The following is a 23,172-nucleotide window of genomic DNA, read 5'->3' on the forward strand; positions in this document are numbered from 1 at the left end:
TGTTGGGAAGCAACCAGTAGACTCTGATAAACCAATGTTTATATACATGTGGGGAGAAGGGTGAAAAACAATGATTATTTATTTTAATGCCACTGTGACCCAGAGAGAATTTAAGTCAATTAAGAGAGAGGATATGAAGTTGTCTAACAAGACAAAAACTAGTGGAGATATTTTAGGATGTGTGGCAGAAAGTGACAGTGATGGGAGAAACTTTTGATTCAAATAGATGTCCGGAGTCCTCATTGCCTTCTAATGCTGATCTCTCCAGCACATCTCTATGCCCTCATTTTCCTTTTGTATACCAGAAACAATGACCAGGAAAATGTCATTTTTTTCTAACATAATTCATATGGTTATTTTGGGGTTCTCTTGATATTTTGACACAGATCCTTTGTGAAATATTTCACAAGAAATTTTTTCTAGAGAAAAACAACAGTAAATATCTTAGTTTAAGGAAATCCTACAAAAGGTATAAACTAATCATCATCAGTACAAACCAGCCTCATCTTCTGTGAAGATGAATCCAGGAGGAAGTGGAGGATAGAGATGAAGTAAGGCTAAGAGAGGAGGTAAGAGGTGAGGTCAAAAGTGAGAAAGGAGTCGGACACTATCTGGAAGACAAACCATATAACCTCACTGCCTCTTCCTTCTTAGTCTCTTTCACTAGCTCATCTTCCTCTGATAATATGTAAAATGCTGGATTATTTCAGGGCTTAACCCTCTCATCTCATTTATTTACACCATTTTTAACAGGATACCTCAAAGAGTTCCTCTCTTTAAATATTATCCATGTGTTAATGTCTCCTGCATTTATTTCTCCAGGATTGGCATCTCCACTGATCTTTAGACCCGAACTGCCTACATGACCTCTGACTTAAATATGTTTGAAACATCTTATATTTAGTATGTCCAAAATAAAAATATTGATTATCAGCTCCAGATAACAAAATATTCTATTCAATTGTGTTAGTCCACACGCTCAGAGAAGCAGAAACCAATATGAGTTTAAATGTGCAAGGATTTTATTAGAGAGTATTAGTTTCCTGCGGCTGCCATAATAAATTAACACAAACTTGGTGCTTTCAAAAAAAAACATTTACTCTCTAGCAATTTTGGAAGACAGAAGTCCAAAATCGATGTGTTGGCAAGGCCTTACTGCCTCCAGACACTGCAGATAAAATCCCATTCCTTGCCTCTTCCAGCTCTTGGTGCCCATTGACAACCCTTAGCTTCCTTGGAATATGGTCACATCACTCCAGTCTCTGCCTCAGTGGTCACATTGCCTCCTTCTCTTTTCTATATCTTTTTATCTTTGTCTGGCTCAGAGATTCCTCTTCCTTTCCCTTATAATGACATTTCCTTTGGATTTAGGTCTACACTAAAAAAGTGTACATATCTTAATTTAAAAGACTTTATTGCTAAAAAAAATACTAACCATCATCTGAGCCTTCATCGAGCAATACTCTTTTTGCAATAGTAACATCAAAGATCACTGACCACAGATCACCATAACAAATGTAATAATAATGAAAAAGTTTGAAATATTGCAAGAATTATCAATACGTGACACAGAGACACAAAGTGAGCAATAGATAATCCAGCATTATAACTTCTTCTCAAACTCCTTAATATAATTATATCTGCAAAGACCATTTTCCCAAATAAGTTAATATTCACAGTTTCCAGGGTTTAAGATGTGGATTTATCTTTATGGGAGCCACCATTTAACCCACTACTGTCTACCTCTGGCTCCTCAAAATTTATGTGCCTCCCACGTGCAAAATAATTCAACATGTCCCTCAATTCACCAAAGTCTCAACCTATTACAACATAAGCCCTATGTCCATAATATCATCTGCATAGCATGAGCTTAACAATCAAAATATTATCATTTAACTCTTAAATCAGATATGGGTTAGACTCTGGGAATGATCCATCATGAGACAAAATCCCTCTCCATTTGTGGAACTGTCAATCTGGAAAATAAGTTATCTGCTTCCAAAATACAGTGAGGGAGCTAGCACAGAATAGACATTCTCATTCCAAAATAAGACAAACTGCAAGTAATAAAAAGTTCACCATTCCCAAGCAAATTTAAAATCTAGCAAAACAAATTCTATTAGGTTTCAAGGCCTGAGAATAATTATTTGTTACTCACAGCTCTACTGTCTGGATATGTGTCTCCACTGTTTGGGCCTGAGGCTCTACTTGTCTCTGTCTCAGAATCATTCTTCCTTTTCCTTGAAGGATCACACATGTTTACAGCTGAGTAGCTGTGTATTCGTGTTGCTTGTCTTTAGAATTTTGGAAGTCCAACAGTTTTCTGTAGTATCCTCCTAACAGGCTGCTTCCAGTCCAAGCTGACCTTCTTCCTGCTGATGTAACATTCTCAAGAAACTTGTAGGTCTCTTATTTATGTATGTCACGGTAATCCAGCTCATTAGACAAGAGGGTCCTCCACACATCTTGCTTGGATAACCCCATCTGTATTCCTGGCTTTCATTAAAATCTTGAATTGATCCATAATTCATAAACTTTCAGTGTAAGGTTGTCCAGCCACACTCTTTGCTCTGTCTCTGTAGCACACTTTCCAACAGTGAATTTTCTAATTTAACATTCTTTGCAATTTGGATAGGCTGAGAACCTCTCAAGTCGCCAATTGCTTCCTCAATTTATCTTTCTCTTCTTGCCTTTTAACTACGAGCAGGAAAAAAAGAAAAAAATCAGGATGCACCATAAACACTTTTGTTTGGAAATCTCCTCAGCTAAATCTACAAGCTCATCACTTAAAAATTCTGCTTTCCGTAAAACAGGAAAACACAATTCAGCCAAGTTTCTAGGCACTATATAACAAGGATCTTCTTTCTTAAGTTTCCAATTACATATTCCTCGGTTTTTTTTCTGAGCCACCTCCAGGGGTGCATTTAACATTCATAGGTCCATCAGTATTCTATTTCTGACAATATATTTATCCTCTAAGGAATTAAACACTTCCTCTATCATGTTTCTTATTTCCATCTAAGCCTTCACCAGAATTGACTTTAGCACCAACAATCTCTTCAAAAGCAATCCAGACATTTCCTATTATGCTTCTCCAAATTCTTCCAGCCTTTTACCATTACCCAAGTCCAAAACCACATCCACATTTTTAGGTATCTGTTACAGCAATACCCCACTTCCTGTTACCAAAATCTGCATCAGTTTCCAGTGGCTATTATAAAAAAAACTACCATAACAAATTGGTGGCTTAAAACCAAAAAAATTAATTTTCTTACAGTTTTGGAGGGCAAAAGTCTTAAAACAATGTGTCAGCAGGGCCTCATTCTCTGGTAGACTAGTAGAGTTTCCACACTCTGCCTCTTCCAGTGTCTGTTGACCATGAGGACTTCTGGCTTCTTTGACTTATGGTCACATCACTCCAATCTTGCCTTTTTGATTACCATAGCCTCTTCTTCTCTGTCTTCTCTTTGGTCTGTCTCAGATTGGCCTCTATGTTTCTGTTGTAAGGACACATTGTTGGATTTTGGACTCATATAATCTAGGATAATCTCCTTACTTCAAGATTCTTAACTTCGTTAAATCTGCAAAGACCCTTTTTTTCCCCCCTAATAAGATGACATTCATAGGTTCCAGGGATTAGGATGTGGAGAGATCATGTTGAGGGCCATCATTTAACCCACTATCTATAGGAAATACCTGTGTTAGAGCAAATGGCGAGCCTGCCTGTAGGTGATTGTGAAAGTAATCTGACTGCAGTGAAAATTTCTGCCTAGTGATGGACAGAGGTTGAGAAGTTTGTGTGGAAGTGTTATAAACTGCAGAACAGTATTAAAAAGGTTTTCCAAAGCAATCTCTCTGCCACACTGTTTGTCTCTGTAAAATTGCTGTCCAAGTTTATATCAGCCTCACCTCTCATCTAGACTAATGCAGCTAGCTCTTCTTCTAGCTTTCCTGTTGTACTTTTAATCAATTCCAATTGTTTTTCTCTTTTACTCAACAAAGACCTGAATGAGATGAACTAGGTACCTTTCTGATCTCACTACTGGAGTTGTAAAGGGACAAATAAATAATGTCTGTTTATTTATTTAACAACAGTGCTCACAGTGTCAGATATAGCTAATCACTTTAAAAATATTAGTAGGTTTAAGTTAGTCTTCAAAAAACATTATATTCATTTTCCAGATGAGGAAACTGAGACTGATTTTTAGTGTCTTGTTCATTACAAAGCTAGTAATGGTGCAAAAGCAGCTAAGAGATAGATTCAGGGATCAAACATGTGGAGATCCAATGTCAGCTTTACTGATTACTGATAAAAGCTTGGAGGATGAAGTGTAAGTATATGATTTCCTAATATTCGCATTAGAGTAAAATGAACCAATATAATTTCAGACTTCTCAGTAGATGAGAAGGCACCCTCTTTTCAGGCAGGTTGATTACGAGAGAATAAAACACAGAGGAGTTAGTCATTCATGTTCAGGTTCTTCCCCAAAATATCTGATGAGTCTTTCTTACTTTCCTGGACCAGACTAAATGAAGTAGGACAAGAGGCCTGAAATGATACCCAAATAGATACCTCTTCACCTGGAATCATGAGGAGAGAACAAGTGTTTCCATCTGACCCTCCCCAAGGTTGTTCAGTTCAGTCCTTTACCTCTTTGGTGCCTTTAATTGTTGCCGAATTCTCAAGTTATAAGATTATATTCCTCAAATTGTTGGTCACCATAGTATTTATTTTAAAAAAGAATTGCTGATTAATAAAAAGTGATTCTGTTGTCAATTTTAAAGCAATACTTATAATATGGACACCTCTGCTTTCTTAGGTTTCCTGCTGTTGTTAGTCTTAATTGGTTGGTTTATATTGACAATAATATTTATGAGGTAAATGTTTGAGCCCTTATATGATGTCTTATTTTCAGCTCTGAGTTGCAAAGGGAAACCTCAGAATATTTTTTTCAGTAATAAATAGACAATTTTATTGATTATTTAGAAGGAAACCTGATTCCATTTGCAATGTATTTTATGTAATATATTTTCTATTTTAGCATGTCGTTATAAAATATTTAATTTATGGGCATAAAAATGCAAAGAAAAGAGAAATCCTCCTATTATTGCTGTGGAGTAAGAGGAGTAAAAATCTAGAACTTTTGTTGCACATTGTCTCAAAATAGTTCAAATCAAACTGGTGAACCCAAATTTTGATGGGGTTTCTTAGACGTATCTGCACTCAAATGGCTGGTATTTAATATATATTTGTTGAACAAACATATACTAATGAATGAATTACTAATGAATGATAATAAATTACTTGGAGTTATTTAATTTTGTCTATTTTATTTTGCCTTTGGGTTTTGCACAATCAGTTCCTGCTACGTGGAATGACTTTCCCAGAGTCTCCCTGCTTGCTCTTCAGGTCTCACTTTAAATGTCACCTCACATGTAAACATCCCTGACAATCCCAGGTCCTCTTCTACCGCACCCTGCACATAGCTCTGTCCTAGAGAAAGACACAGTGACTCTTCCCAGCACCACTGCAGAATGACATCATGCTGTTGCCAGCTCTCTCATAGAGCTGCAACCCTCTATAACTCTATCATAGGATTTAGTATCGGCCCAACGAAACAAGGTCTAATCCACCTCTGCCTCTTTAGTAACTAGACACGTTTTCCACATTAACATTTGAGCCATGTTTGGGCTTTTTTTTCTTCCAGTTTTACTGAGCTATAATTGACATACAGCACTGACAAGTTTAAGGTGTACAGCATAATGATTTGACTTACATCATGAAATGATTACTACAACAAGTTTAGTGAATATCCATCATCTCATATAGGTACAAAATAAAAGAAAAAGTTAAAAAACAATAGAGACACAGATGTAGAGAACAAACGTATGGACACCAAGGGGGGAAAGTGGCAGAGGGGACCTGGTGGGGGTGGTGGTGGGATGAACTGGGAGACTGAGAATGACATATATACACTAATATGTATTAAATGGATAACTAATAAGAACCTGCTGTATAGAAAAATAAATAGAATCTAAAATTCAAAAAAATATTGTTTTTAATGAGAACTCTCAGGATCTACTCTCTTAATGACTTTCACCCACAATGTATAGCAGTGATAATTATATCTATCATGTTACATATTACATCCCTAATACTTTTTTTCTTATAACTGGAAGTTAGTACCTTTTGACTACTTTCATTCAATTCCCCCTCCCCACAACCCACACATCTGGTAATCACAAAACTGATCTCTTTTTCCATGAGTTTATTTGTTTGTTTTTGAAATAGAATTGACCTACAACACTATGTTAGTTCCTGGTGCACAACCTAGTGATTCAATATTTCTATACATTTCAAAATGATGACCATGATAAGTCTAGTTACTATCTGCCATCATATAAAGATATTACATTATTATCGACCGTATTCTCCCCATCGTACATTTCATACTCATTTGTTTTGTAACTGGAAACTGGTAACTTTTAATCTCCCACACCTACTTCTCTCATTCTCCCACCCTCCTCCCTCCTGGAAGCTACCTCTTTGTCCTCTGTATCTATGATTGAGTCATGTTTTAAGGTCAAGAGATTAAAGCTGCTATATTTAAGTCCCTCAGTCTTTGAGCATAACATATATTTAAGATTGTAGATTAAACTGTACTATGCTGGAATGGTTTTTATACAGCCTCATGTGATGCTTTATATGCAAGTAAGGTTTGCCCTTGTGTTCTTGGCCACGGTTCTGTCTTTCCCACTGTTAATATTGCAACTGTCAAACCAGCTGCTATCCTAAACCTAGAGGAAGGCATTTTTTTAACAAGTTAAAAAATTATATATATACACACACACACACACACACACACACACACACACACACGTACGTGAATATATCAGAGCTTTGGGAATTTTCAAGGTAATATTATATTACAAAGATTTGCTTTAGGTGTAAAATGTCTATAATGAAAAATATTTTAAGAATTATAGTTATACATAGTAATAGACTAATTTTACGTCAGTCCTTCAAAATTTCTTTGAAAGAAGCTAAAGAGACTTTCATATTGCTCTCACAGAGAAAAATTGTGAAGTAAATTGAATTGCTGACATAGACCTAGTTTTATAGTTACTTGCTATTGAAATAAAAAGGGTTGGGTAACACAGGCTTTAATTTGGCTAATTTTATTATTGCAAGTTCAAGCATGCTAAGTCACATTTCATCTTCTAAAAAACATTTTTTTAAAGATAAAGAATCATAAATCCTATTTGACAAGATTTCTTTTTAAATTTCTACTTTTGAGCCCTGATAATAAGTATCAAAAAATATTTGCTGAATTTAAGTGTTAGCAGGTCTAGAGTCTTAACAAATGTATACCACAGCCAAGACACCCATTTCCTTTGTTAAGAGTTTTCCATAATTTTTCAGTGGCTTTTAGACAAGCATATTTACACATATATTTAGAAAAAGACTAAATGGTTTATGTCTCCAAGGATGCTTGGATATCTACAGATCTATATTAATAACTGTATCTATCTATGTTTTTATATATATGGTCTTTAATATTTATTTTAATCTTACAAGTGTTTCTGACTATTTACATTAATTATTAATGTTATAAATCATGGTATTATGTAGTATTCTTTTTACATAAACTTTCTTTATGTAAAGAAATAAAATTTAAGTCAGTCTTCTCACCAGTCTTCTCACCTACATTTTATTTGCATACCAAATAGTGCATTCATATTCTTGCCTATATTGATGTTTCAAGTAAAACTCACTTTTACTTGGATAAGAATATTGTTTATCTTTTTACTTAAGTAAAATGATGAAGACTACATACTCTTCAAACTGGAATCAAAGCCTCAGTTTGACCATATACAGATTTCAACTTCCTAGTGTATACACAATATATATATACATAAAACTTGGCAATACATCATCTATTTTGTAATACATAACCTATTTCAGCTTGTTCTTATACATTACTTTTTTTTTCCCCTTACTTGAAAAGTAAAATGAAGCAAAGAAAAGGTGGGATTGTTAAGGTCATATTAATCTATCATAAATTAGCTTTAACGTTTCAAATAGTAAATCCACCCCAAAAGCTCATCACTTGTCCTTTTATGTATTCAGGTAAATGAGTCTGCGAGACTGATAGCTAGCTGGGAGGACATCACTCTTGAAAGCCCAAATGTAGCATAAAGGAAATGGACATTAGTTAGAGCTAACAGCAGTCTCAGAGGATCTTTATAGGTATCAGCTTAGTCGTAAATTGACAAAGAACCTTGTTTGCCCTCGGCTGTCAAGAATCATAAGAAAAGATGTTTAAAATGCTTTGAAAAACTTTAATGGATGGCCATTTGTTTAAACTCCATCTATTTCCTTCTATTATTCCTATTATTCTATTATTTCCTTTTCTATTATTTCCTTTTCTTGGAAGCATTATAAAAAATAAATATAAACCCTCCAGCGATAGATTTTCATAGCTAGTCAAAGCTTCTCTTGTAATCCCAAATATTGATCAAATTGCATTTAAGAGTTTTTCGAAGAATAATATTTAAGGTAACATTTAGATCCCTTTCTAAAAGCATCTCACATTTAGGTGGTGATATCCTGTGTAGAATTAAAGCTGCTGTAATTTTAAGAACTTTTAAAATTGACTCTATTTTGTAAACAACAAGGCTGTTATATATAATGTGTCATAAAATTGTATTTTGTTGAGATGCTTCAAATTGGGATTTATAAATAATGATATGGCATCAAAAAGTAATTAGTGAATACATTAAAACATCCCTTTGTCTTGCCATTTGTAATCTTGATTAATGTCCTTATCAGATCTTAATGTGAAGTATTTTTTATTCTTTATAATCTCAGAAAATTATGTTTGTATGTTAACCTTTAATTATTTTTGATTCTCAGATGAATTGTTATGTAATCTCTAGCTATTTAAACACCTCTTAAATTACATGCTTTTACTTTTTTAATAAAATGCCTTATTATAAATTAATAGAATTTAATTGCAAGATCTCTACCTATGTTTCCTTTACATGTGAAAAATACTCTTCTATTGTATATATTTCAATACTATAGTGTAGAAGTAAAACTCACATCGATGGAGAATACTCATTTTTAATTTTTTTATTTTTATTATTATTTTTTTTTGAGAATACTCATTTTTTATACAAATTCAGACTTCTCATGTGTTCTGGAAGTCTGATCCCACAGTCATGTCAACTCCCTAAAATCTCTGTAGCAGTGGCTCTCCTTAGATGCATGCAGTTCCTAGTGGAGTCGCACTGTTATTATCAAAGTTAAATTTACTGGAATTACCACAGAAAGGAAGAACATCACCTTAAACAGTCAGTGTTACTTAGTTCTTTGAATAGATGAATTAGGGAAGGGTATTTATAGGATTGGCTTTACAGCCTGGACTGTGTGATTTTAACACTGATATTTCAACCCCAGTAATTTGTTGCATTAGGCAGAGGTTATCACACAATGGCTTTGTATTTCTAGGCAAAGGGCGAGGTTATGTTTTGTGTGTGTGTGTGTGTGTGTGTGTGTGTGTGTGTGTGTGTGTGGTACGCGGGCCTCTCCCGTTGTGGAGCACAGGCTCCGGACGCACAGGCTCAGCGGCCATGGCTCATGGGCCCAGCTGCTCCGCGGCATGTGGGATCTTCCCGGACCGGGGCACGAACCCGTGTCCCCTGCATCAGCAGGCGGACTCTCAACCACTTCGCCACCAGGGAAGCCCGAGGCTATGTTTTTGAAGTACATGTTTTGAAGCATGTCATTGGTCTTGTAGATTGGTTCACAACCTATAATATAGGAGCCAGTGGTTCTTCAAGTAAAGAACTTTTGTTTTTTGTTTTCTCTTTTTTCCCCCTTTGGTCTCAGGATTGTTTAACACAAGGACAAAGCATTATGTTGGTGTCAGTTATGAGCCCCTCCCTAACAACTTTTATTATTCTTTAGCCGAAGCTTAAACATATATTGTAATGAGACATTATCAGTGTAGGTCTCCACCACTGTATACTGTATGTGTAGTGTATACAGTGGTCACGTGATAAATTTTTGAAGGTGGTTGTTCCAACATCTGTGTCAGGGTTTTCTATTCTCTTTGCTGAAAGATCATATGTTGGATCATTCGATCAGCTAAAAGTTGCACAGAAACGTTGAATTATTTTGGAGTCATTCATTTGCGCATCGTAACATCACGCATCCAAGAGAAGGATTATAATCAGAATTGCAGTTCACTTCTAAGGAAGGAGACGAGACCTTAAATTAAATTACAAGAACATATCCAATCCACCAGTCCAAAGATCCCATAAAAGTCCATTAGGTGGTATTAGCCAAATTACCAAGTTTTATGATTTTTCTTTCCTAATTGTTTAGTAATATTCCATATAACATATGTCTATAAGAATGTAAATGCAATAATCTTACCCTAAGGCCGTATAATAAAGTCTACCTCAAACAGGCACTATTATTTTTACAATTGCCCTATTTGAAATTCTTCCTATTCAATTTCATGAACTTCTTTGATAAAATGTCCTATCTTAGTGACACTATCTAGTTCTGCTGTTTTCTGAACTATAGCATGATGTAGTCTATTTACTTCCATGACTGCTATAAAACATAAAAAAAAAAAGAGTTTTGGGGAGAGAAAGTGCCATTGCAAAATTTCCCTTCAGTGGCTCAAATGGAGGTTGTTTTCCTCCTTTAAAAGTTAAATTAGCTAAAGATCTATTTTTCTCATTTCTGAGAAGGAAGGGACAAAATTAATCCTTTTATCTGGGATGATCTTGAGGCAGGCATCCTCTACTGGGATGACAAGCTCCCATCTGACTTTCAGATGGCAGCCATTAGGCTCTTGTGCCACACAGTCAATGCCAGTCATTAGAGCCACCAAGTGGTCTGTTTTCAGTTAAAGGTATTCCAGCAAACCCAAAGATAGTTTAGGTTTAAAAGACAACTGGTGTGAATTTTTGTGAAAGGAGATCAAGAGGGGGTTCAGAGCCAATAAGCCGTACAACCAAAGGGAACACATAGTTACAGATAATACACATAAAACACGCAGTAACTTTTTAAAATGTAACTTAAGGTAATTTTCATGAAAATATTTAGGAATTGCCAAAAGTTCCAAGAATTAATGAATATTTTGGTGATAAAAGGGAACCTCTGTTATCTAGACACAGAATGAACACTTTATGGAAAGTCTAATTCTAATTATTTCTATAAAATATCCAATATTTGTAGTGAAGCCTTAATAATCATTACAAATGATTCTGTTCATATTGAGTCAACCTTGTTCAACCCATCTTAATATAACTCTTTGTTTCTTTTAAATTAATAATTGTACTGGGAGATTGGTCAACAGGGTTCAGCCATCTGTTTATGGATCTTAGGCTCCTGTCCTCTCACAGGCTTGATCCTCTTTTTTTTTTTTCCTGCGGTCCGCAGGCCTCTCACTGTTGTGGCCTCTCCCGTTGCGGAGCACAGGCTCAGCGGCGATGGCTCACGGGCCCAGCCGCTCCGCGGCATGTGGGATCTTCCGGACTGGGGCACGAACCCGTGTCCCCTGCATCGGCAGGCGGACTCTCAACCACTGAGCCACCAGGGAAGCCCTTGATGATTACGTTTAAAGGGATGACTCCTAGGTCCTTGAAAAAGACACTCCTGTGTTGTTAAATCTGCAAGAGAATGGGAGACAATTCACTTCACCAGGAGGCAGAGAAAGAATATTCAATTCAAAGTTTTCTGAAGTAGATGATCCTAGCAAAGGGAGGTCAGGAGCCTAGAATCAGAAATAAATCTATCTAAAGCTTAACCAAGCTGAGAGGAACATTAAAGCTATCTTGGTCAAAGGTGGCAAAATAAAGAAAATTTCATATATATATATATATATATGACCTAGAAATAACAATTTGACTCAACATATATATTATATATTAAATTTGACAGAAGACCTGGAAATAACAATTTGACCCAACATAGTAAGTCCTTATGATTTGTAGCATTGTAAGAATTTGTAAAATGTCAGCCTTTTAAAAGATATCCACTAAAAAAACGACATACGTCATTATAACTGTATTTAGTTTAACACTGTTTTGTTTTGAAATAAATCCTATTTATTGCTAAATTTATCCAATTTGTAGAAATAGTGATAGCATATAGAACCTATACAACTCTTTTAAAATGTTTAAATCATTAGAAATTAAATCCAAGTTTTATTACCTAACATATATTCTAGTAACATTATTTTAACATTGTACTCCCATAACAAAGAAGAAATTTAAGGCAACAAAGAGTTGCCTTAAATCTAAAATTCAGTCACTCCAATTTGCTCAGTCATGTATTAATTACTATTGTATGAACTGTTTTTAATGTAAATAAACCTCTGTACTCATATGTCAACATTTTTGAAGACCTGTGAATTCATGTCAAGATCTCTAATTGACTAGCTGTTCTTATTCAGTAACTTGGGTCATTACCAAACTCACAGTTAAACTCTTTCTTCTGAATTTGATAATGAATAAAACAACCAAAGAAGTTTTCTTTTGGAAATTCTGTAGTATTTATCTAGACTACATATCCTTACAGTGTGCATATAGTAACAGAACAAAGTCTCCTAATAAAGGACAAAAGAAAGCAGCGTAAAAGAATTGGGAGCTGTTTTCAGACAGATATGAAATAATTACCATAAAAGTCTAATGAGAGAATGTATACAGATGAAAGAGAGAGAGAGAGGTCTTCAAATAATAAGATTTTTTTTGGGGGGTTATGATCAGTCTATTAGATGAAAAACCATGTTCATGTAAAAAGTCTCCCAAACCAATGGAATTTCATTTTTTTTTGGTTGACTTATGCCAGTTAGAGAAATATACACATGAATTAAGAGATTATTTTGAACTGGAAGGTTTGTTTAAGAAAAACTTATGAGAAGGAACTGTAATGCCCAGTAAGAAAGGAGCAGAACTTGAAATTCTACCAGCAGTATTTTTCCTTCTCTCCAACCGTGTTCTAGGCTTTAACCAAATTAAACTCTTTAGTGATGTCAAACCCACAAATGCTCTCTTGACATGACTTTGCTTATGTTCTCTCAAAATGACATCCCCAAGCATGACCTTCCCCATCTCCACTATTAATTACGACTGTCCTAACATTCTCATAATTCATCTCTTTTTAAAATTTTTATTTATTTATTTATTTTTGGCTGCGTTGGGTCTTCGTTGCTGTGCACGGGCTTTCTCTAGTTGCAGTGAGTGGGGGCTACTCTTCGTTGTGGTGCGCAGGCTTCTCATTGCAGTGGCTTCTCTTGTTGTGGAGCACAGGCTCTAGGCGAGCGGGCTTCAGTAGTTGTGGCACACGGGCTCAGTAGCTGTGGCACACGGGCTTAGTTGCTCCGCGGTATGTGGGATCTTCCTGGACCAAAGATGGAACGCGTGTCCCCTGCATTGGCAGGCGGATTCTTAACCCCTGCACCACCAGGGAAGTCCCTCATAATTCATCTTGATTGACACTTCTTTCCTAAGTTGTTCTGAAATATTTTAAATGTATATGTTATTTTATGTAACCCATTGGATTGATATTGGCACATTTCTAATGTCATTTTCCTCACTCTTCCTAACTTCCTAGTCACTTTGTAGTTGTTATTAAATCTCCCCATAGTACTAGTCCTCTGAGAGCAGGGACTCTTATTCACTTTACTATCCTCATACAATTTTTGCAATTATGTTTATTCAGTTGTGAGATTTTTTTTTTTTTTTTTTTTTGCAGTACATGGGCCTCTCACTGTTGTGGCCTCTCCCATTGCGGAGCACAGGCTCCGGACACACAGGCTCAGTGGCCATGGCTCACAGGCCCAGCCGCTCCGTGGCATGTGGGATCTTCCCAGACCAGGGCACGAACCTGCGTCCCCTGCATTGGCAGGCGGACTCTCAACGACTGCGCCACCAGGGAAGCCAGTTGTGAGATTTTAATACTGAATTTAGCCCAAGATTGACTCACTGTCAGCTCAGTTATATTTTTATATTTTTAAAATATAACCTTATAATGAATTCTGATTTCACAACATTTATAAAATAAAGGAAGGCTTCTGGTTAAAGATGTATATAGACGTACTTCCTCCTAAGAAATCCATTAACATGTTTTATTAGTGTTATAAACCAACTAGCAAGGAATTTTGAGAGGACACATTATCAAAAACATTCTTGAAGGTGAAATGCAGCTGCACTAATTAAAACTTACCCGGTGGATCTGAGAAATCTAAGTCTTGAGATGGCAGAGGAGAAAGCCAAAAAGCCTGACAATGAAACACCCATGATGCAACCCTGTAGGACCTACTGACCTCTCAGTGATTGGTGTCATTGAGTGACCCTAGAAGAGAAGTGACAATGAGCTTACAACAAGAGAACAGAGGACTGAAGGTTTAATTCTTTGGTGAAGTTTTTTTGATGTCTGACTTAAAGCCAGAAAACTTTGAGGATAGATGTCCAATGTAAAAACACAGGAATAAATTAAATATTTACACACCAAAAGTTGATTCCCCCAAATTCGTTCCTTATCCAAAATCAACAACTCTGATAGAGTATTATGGTCTCCGTAGGAAGAATTTTTGATTAAGATTTTGACCAATTCTCAACCAGAAAAAAAGGGGACAGTTGACCAGGATGCCCAATATCTGAATAATAAGAGATCCAATAAAGGAAAATAGAGAAAGTGTATAGGAATAAAAGATTTAAGAAAAACAAATAAATTCAAGAAAAACAAATAAGTACAATGTCCCAGAAGAACATGGGTTTTTATTTTGAATGAGGTCACTAAATGGCCAATCCAAAGTTTGAAACTGCTCTTTTCATTAACACTATCATGTAAATATGATTTTATTTTATTACTGTATCTGAATCTAGTCATTTCAACCCTTTTGAGATATTGGAAGTTTTTACTTTTCAGTTTTTGGTTTAGTTAATTTTTAAATGTTTTTTAGTTTATAGACCAAGGGCATAATTTTTAATTGACAACTGCTTGGTATTTGGACATATGCATAATAGTTTCGCATAATAGTTTCACATATTCTGAGAGAGGAGAGTCAATAAGTACACTTTTATTCCAGTTCAACTTTGATAAGCATATATAAGAATGACATTTTCCCCAAGGGAAAGATAGAATAGATTGCAATTATGATCAAATATATCAATTTTTATTCTCTTATGCTAAGATCAATTACCTTTTTTTCCTATTCAAATGAACATTGTCATAATATTTCTTCTTTATTATCGTAGAGCAAGAAAAGGGTGACTCAGTATCATATCCTCCAGCATTTCTTATATAAAACCTCCTTGAATCTCATTTACATGCTTTATGAATATGTTTATTGTACTGAAAGGCGATTACCTAATGTTTTCTAAGTTGTTCAAGGCAGTAAGCCAGGATTTTTCTAACTTATAAGCATATTGATTTTGACAGTTAAGAGAATTTGAGATTTCTGTATTAATTAATCTGTTTACATAAAAATGAGCTTTATATTATTTGTGCATTCTTATTATGCACATTTTCAAAATTATGGGACAATTACATGAATTGCTAAAACAGTAAGAGATGCCTGATTTAATTTAACAAGATGCAACTGTATCATTATTCACATATCATAAAAATAAATATATTAGACTTGGAAATTATAATAAACTGTTTTAAGAATGTATCTAATTCTTAATATATATGCCTTTCTGAAAATAATTAATTACTTTATGAAACATATAATAGTTTATATTTTATTCTATTCATGTTATATCATATTATTAATTAAAGTAATAATAAGTACAGAATACTGTGACAAAGTTAAAAACTATTAGATAAAACTGTATTACAAATAAGGTAGGTTTGAAAAGGCATTTTGAGTTGACCTCATTCTTTTCAGGTATTTCAGAGAGAGAAACATTGAAAGAGCATTTGAGAATAAATAATTTAAAAGGGCCAAAGAAATTTGGCTATGATAAGCCTTTCTGAAGAAATAATTGGTATGATATATGCTAAAAGATCCCCAGTGGGGATTAATCAATTTATTTTAATGTTGCTTGAGGACTAATGATTTTGACACTTCCTAAGTTTATTAACTCAAAAGTCTCTTTGTGCCTCAGTTCCTCAATGAGTTTTTCCTTCTTTTTCTCTGTCCAGCTGTATGTCTCCACTACACTGTAATATTACATTAGCATTAAAATTAGCATTTCTAAAGTTTGAGTGATGCTTCACAATTTATCACGTGTCAAATATATTCTGCCACTAGAGCCTCACAGTAATCCTTTGAAAGGTGTGTTAGTATTCTCCATACATTAGTAAGGAAAGAAAGAGGACCAGAGACTTAAGTTTGTGCAGCAGATAAATGGAAGACATATACTTTAAGCGCAGACCTGTTAACATTGATTTCAGTACAATTTCTATTATTTTACAGGTGTCACTATTTCACAGTACCCAGGTAAATGGGTCATTTAATCATACCAATGATCTATTTATTTTTTGTCCAACGGATGATCCAGACTTGGATCATGACTTCGGGTGATCCAGAGTAACTTGAAACCTTGAAACATGGAAATTTTGGAAACATTCTTTGTGTTTCTAGCTAGAAATAGCTAAGGTGCTAGTTCTGTATCTACTGACCATATTTTCCCTGTGCCCTTTCCAATACATAAAGTAACTGAGCATTAACTTTACCCCGAAACAATTCATCCTAGAGCACGAAGTCTTTCCATCAGTCATATTTTGCCATAACTTGTTTTTTTTTTAAGGCAGGAAAATAGTTTTTATGTTTTCCCAGGACTGCACTGAGTTTTATAACAATTCTATAACCCTCCATGACTTATTTTTTTCTAGATTCTGGACAACTATCTGTGTTTCTCAGACCCTCTGTGGTATTTACAATTACAATGCTAAGTGGCTTTTTGTTTGCTGTTTTTGTTTGTTTGCTGTTATTTGTCAATGTGATATGAAATAAACGGGCAAATCTATATAATAGTTGGACTTATTAGACAAAAAGCAATCAGCATCCATTCCGTTGTATTTGACCAGCTTTACAAGTTGCTTCAAATAAAATTATTCATTAAACAATAAATATAGGCATATATTAATCATTATACTCTGTGACCTAGAAAAACAAATATCATTTCTAAAGACAGTGTTCTTAGCCCTAAATAGTAACTCTACAATAGGCAGATACGGATCAAATGCTGTGTAATTCTCTAGTCGTATAATGTAACTTTTAAAATTTTGTTGCTACTGATTTTATTCTTAAGTTTAAAAAAGATTAGTGACTCGTATAAGGAGACGCTACTCAAGGGCATTAAGTAGCAAAATATATACAAGAATTTTTTTCGAGTGTAACTACGTATAAAATAATCCCCCTTTTGTTTTTGGAATTTATATTAGTGGTCATTTTAGGTGATTTAAATCCTAATTCATAATTCTTTATTTATATTCATCTGAACGAAAAATTTATTTTTCTCTACTCTATAAACTACGTGATTTTACTTATCAAAACTACTTTTGCTACATATGTCTACTGTAGTTGAGTTATGACACTACTTCTTCAGTTAATGGTAGCATTCTAAGCCATTCCTCATTAACCAAACCAAAATATAGTGAATAAATATTTGCAATGGAATAGTTTTGGGGCAGGCTTATAGTAATAATTGTGATCTATATTTATCAGAGAAAAAGTACAAATTTTAAGAATGAGAAAATAGTCCTTCCTCTGATTCCCTTCCAGTACATCAGTGCATTTTAACTTGAATTTCAATAGCTTCTGAAGAGCAAATGATTCTGTATATACACCCAGTGGTTGTACCTGTACATTTCATAACAACTTCATTCTGGAATGAAAATGTTCAGGACCAATACTTAAGATATTAAAATGTAAACCTAAAGCACATTTTTGCACTACAAGTAGTGTGGGAAAATTATGTTAGTAATTATAAAATATAATTTTCTAAACCTTAATAAATGTTATATCTTTAAAACTATTTTTCTCCATGAGTGAATAAAATAACACTTGCTTGTAAATTAAATCTTCACAAAATTTCCAGCAAATTTTAGTAGATTAACAATGTGGTATCATAAGACTTTTCAAATGCAACATATCATCTTTAGTATTATCATGCCACTAAATTAAGTGAGGCATATATGAGCTCTTAGTGTTAGGAATTTAGGGTGCCATTCACCCCTCCTCACTTACGTTTTAAGGAGATATGACACGTGTCAGTAGTCAAGTGAGAAATGAAATCTGACTTTATTAAACTGTCATTGAGAACTGAAAGTGTAATATTGCAAATTTGATACAGGAATTGAGGTGTGGAAAGAAATAGACTCTATCAGAAATAAGATGCACAGGAAGGGAAGTGAGAGAGATCTTGGCTATGCAGTTGTGAAACGTTTAGTTCAACCTAGTACAATGTAAGAGTAAATCTCATGACAACTTTCTACTGCTGTCTCTGCCCTCTCTCTCAAGCTGGATACAAGTGAGGAAACATTTAGCCCTCACTGCACTAAAAGCCAGTCTATTTTACCAGGAAAGCTCTTGTTTGTTTGTTTGTTTATTAAAGCAACAGAAATTTATTCTCCCACAGTCTTGGGGACTAGAGTTCTGAAATCAATATATAGGCAGGGCCATACTCTCTGTAGCTTCTGATGTTTGCCAGCAATCGTTGGCACTTATTATTTTGCAGGGACATAATTCTAATCCCTGCCCCTGTCATTTCATGGCCATCTTCCCTTTGTGTCTTTATGTCATCACTTGGTGTTCTTCTCTGGGTGTCCCTTTCTCTGTCCTCTTCTTCTTCTACTTCTTCTTTTTTTTTTTTTTTTGATTGAAGTATAGTTGATTTACAATATTGTATTGGTTTCAGGTGTACAGAATAGTGATTCAGTAATTTTTGCAGATTATATTCAATTGTAGGTTATTTGAAAAGACTGGGTATAATTCCGTGTGCTATACAGTATATCCTTGTTGCTTATCTAGTTTGTATATAGTCATACTCCTAATTTGTCCCTCCCCACTTCCATCTTCCCTTTGGTAACCACAAGTTTGTTTTCTATATCTGTGAGTCTGTTTCTGTTTTTCATGCACTTTACTTTGTATTATTTTTTTTATATTCCACATATAAGTGACATCATATTGTATCTATCTTTCTCAGTCTGACGTATTTCACTAAGCAAAATCTTCTCTAGGTCCATTCGCATTGCTGCAATATCCAGTGGTAGGTCTAGAGTTTATAATAATTAAATTCAGTATTTCAACACAGTTGACAATGACACCATTTCTCTATGTACACTGGCATTAACAGTGCTAGTTTTAACCTAAAATGAGTGTTCCTAATCTCATCGTTTTACATGTGCCTCCCTAGTTTTCCCAACATGACTTGCTGAAGACACTGTCTTTTCTCCATTGTATTTTCTTGCCTCCTTTGTTTTAAATTAATTGACCACATGTCTGTGGGTTTATTTCTGGGCTCTTTATTCTCTTCCATTGATCTATGTGTCTTTGTGCCAATGCCATACAGTTTTGATTACTATAGCCTTGTAGTATAATCGGAAGTCTAGGAGGGTTATAGCTCCAGCTTTCTTCTTTTCCTCAGGATTGTGTTGACAATTCTGGATCTTTTGTGGTTCCATATAAGTCTTATGATTATTTGTTCTAGTCCTGTGAAAAATGTCCTGGGTATTTTGATAGGGTTTACATTACATCTGTAGATTGCTTTGTGTAATATGGCTATTTTAATAATTTTAATTTTTCCTCCCCAAGAGAGTGGGATATCATTCTAATTCTTTGAATCATCTTTAATTTTCTTCATCAATGTTTTATAGGTTTCAGAGTATAGGTCTTTCTCCTCCTTGTTTAAGTTTATTGCTAGTATTTTATTTTTTTGATGTGATTTTAAACAGGATTATTTTTTCACTTTCTCTTTCTGATATTCCATTATTAGCATATAGAAACATGACAGATTTCTGTGTATTAATCTTGTATCCTGCACCATTGCTCAATTCATTTATTAGTTCTTATGGTTTTGGGGTGGAGACTTTAGGGTTCTTTATTTAGAGTATTATGTCATCTGCAAATAATGATGGTCTTACCTCTTTCCTTCCAATTTTGATACCTTCTTTTCTTTTTCTTGTCTGATTGCTGTGGCTAGAACTTCCAATACTAGGTTAAATAGAAGCAGTGAGAATGGGTATCCTTGTCTTGCTGTCAAATTTAGTGGGCAGGCTTTCAGCTTTTCAGTATTATGTTGGGTGTGGGTTTATTGTAAATGGCCTCTATTATGTTGTGATATATTCCCCCTATACCCACTTAGAGGAGAGTTTTTATCATGAATGAATTTGCATTTTATCAAATGCCTTTTCTGCTTCTATTGAAATGGTCATGAGATTTTCATTTTTCCTTTTGTTAATGTGGTGTATCACATTGATTGATTTGTGTATGTTGAACCACCCTTATGACCCTGGAATAAATCCTGCTTGTTCATGGTGCATGAACCTTTTATGTATTGTTGGCTTTGGTTTGCTAATATTTTGTTGAAGACTTTACATCTGTATTCATCAAAGACATTGGCTGTAATTTGCTCTTTTTATAGTGTCTTTTTCTGCTTTTGGTATCAGGGTAAACAATAAAATTAGAACATTCTCTCACACCATATGTAAAATAAACTGAAAATTGTTTAAAGACCTAAATGTAAGACCTAAAACCATAAAACTCTTTGAAGAGAACATAGGCAGAACACATTTTGACATAAATTATAGCAATGTTTTTTTGAATCAGTCTCTTAAGGCAAAAGAAATAAGAGCAAAAATAAACAAATGAGAACTAATTAAACTATTTTCTTGAGCCAATAAATTCCTTTCAATATGTATTTTCCCTATGTAAGGGAAGCCAGTTTATGATGCACCAAAAATTTTGGACAGAACTATAGTATTGAAAGAAACAAAGAAAATCAGTCTCTTCTTGATCCTAAATTGCTGCATAAACCAAACCAACATATTCACTCTGGGAGCACACTGTACACTTACCTAGGATACAGCATTAAGGAAAATTTTAGGAAGTTGTACCTTGAGGTTTCTCATTGTCTTCAGTAAGGTCCCATAATACCTCTAGTGGTAAATTATAGGCCAATACATTTTCTTTAATGATTCAGCCAATTCAAATAAGAATTTCTATCTACCTGCAAACCAGGACATCTTTTTTGTTGTTCCTATAGCTTTTAAGATATATATATATATATATATATATATATATATATATATATATATATATATAGTTGATCTACAATGTTGTGTTAGGTTCAGGTGTACAGCAAAGTGAATTAGTTTTATATATATATATATATATATATGTATATATATGTATATATATATACACACACACACACACACATATGTATCTCCACTCTTTTTTAGATTCTTTTCCCATATAGGCCATTACAGAGTATTGAGTAGAGTTCCCTGTGCTATACAGTAGATCCTTATTAGTTATCTATTTTATATATGGTAGTGTGTACATTTTAATCCCAAACTCTTAATTTATCCCTCCCCACCCTTTCCCCTTTGGTAACCAGAAGTTTGTTTTCTATGTCTGCAAGTCTCTTTCTATTTTTAAAATAAGTTCACTTTTTTAGATTCCACATTTAAAGGAAATCATATACTTGTCTTTCTCTGCCTCACTTACTTCACTCAGTATGATAATCTCTAGGTCCATGCATGTTGCTGCAAATGCCATTATTTCATTCTTTTTTATGGCTGAGTAATATTTCATTGTGTATATGTACCACATCTTCTTTATCCATTCATCTGTTGATGGACATTTAAGTTGCTTCCATGTCCTGGGTATTGTAAGTAGTGCTGCAATGAACACTAGGGCATTGGCGTGCATGTATCTTTTTGAATTATAGTTTTCTCTGGATATATGCCCAGGACTGGGATCACTGGATCATATGGTAACTCTGGAACCTCCATACTGTTCTCCATAGTGGCTGTACAAATTTACATTCCCACCAACAGTGTAGGAGGGTTCCCTTTTCTCCACACTCTCTCCAGCGTTTATTGTTTATAGACTTCTTGATGACGCCCATTCTGACCAGTGTGAGGTGATACCTCATTGTAGTTTTGGTTTGCATTTCTCAAATAATTAGCGATGTTGAGCATCTTTTCATATGCTTTTTGGCCATCTGTATATCTTCTTTGGAGAAATGTCTATTTAGATCTTCTGCCCAGTTTTTGATTGGGTTGTTTTTTTTTTAATTATTATTTTTGAATTGAGCTTTAGAAATCTATTACATTTCTACACACTAACAATGAAATAGCAGAAACAGGAATTAAGGAAACAATCACATTTATCATCACATCAAAAAGAATTTATGTGAGGACAAACCTACCTAAGGAGGCATAAGACCTGTACTCTGAAATGAAGAAGACCCTGAGGAAAGAAAGTGAAGACAATACAGATGGAAAGATATACCATGTTATTGTGTTGGAAGAAAGCATATTGTTAAAATGATGATACTACCCAAGGCAATCTACAGATTCAATCCCTATCAAATTACCAATGGCATTTTTTCACAGAAATAGAACAAAAAGTTTTAAAATTTATATGGAAACACAAAAGACTCTGAATAGTCAATGCAGTCTTGAGAAACAAGAATGGAGCTGGAGGAATCAGGTTCCCTGACTTCAGGCTATACTACAAAGCTACAGTCATCAAAACAGTATGGTACTGGCACAAAAACAGATATATAGATCAGTGGAACAGGATAGAAAACCCAGAAATAAACCCACCCACTTATGGTCAATTAATCTACAACAAAGGAGGAAAAATATACAATGGAGCCAGTTTAGAAAAAAAAAAATGCTTAGCCTATTATATTCTATAAGCTTACAATAAATATAACTGCTTTTAAAAGTCAGTTAATTCATCTAATGCATAGAGCACAGAGATGTTCATAAAAAATTAATGTTCATATAGATTAAATACCATATTGATAAAGCCTCTATTCAAAACCTTAGTCAAAATAACTGTATTTAAGACTAGTTGGTAATAAAAATTAATTAGATGGGAACATGAGGAAGACCCACCGCAAACTCAGTTTATTGTTTGAAAGTAACATCTCAAATTATATTACTCTACTGAAAGAGAA

This window comes from Phocoena sinus, chromosome 3 (genome assembly GCF_008692025.1).
Source record: "Phocoena sinus isolate mPhoSin1 chromosome 3, mPhoSin1.pri, whole genome shotgun sequence".
NCBI lineage: Eukaryota > Metazoa > Chordata > Mammalia > Artiodactyla > Phocoenidae > Phocoena > Phocoena sinus.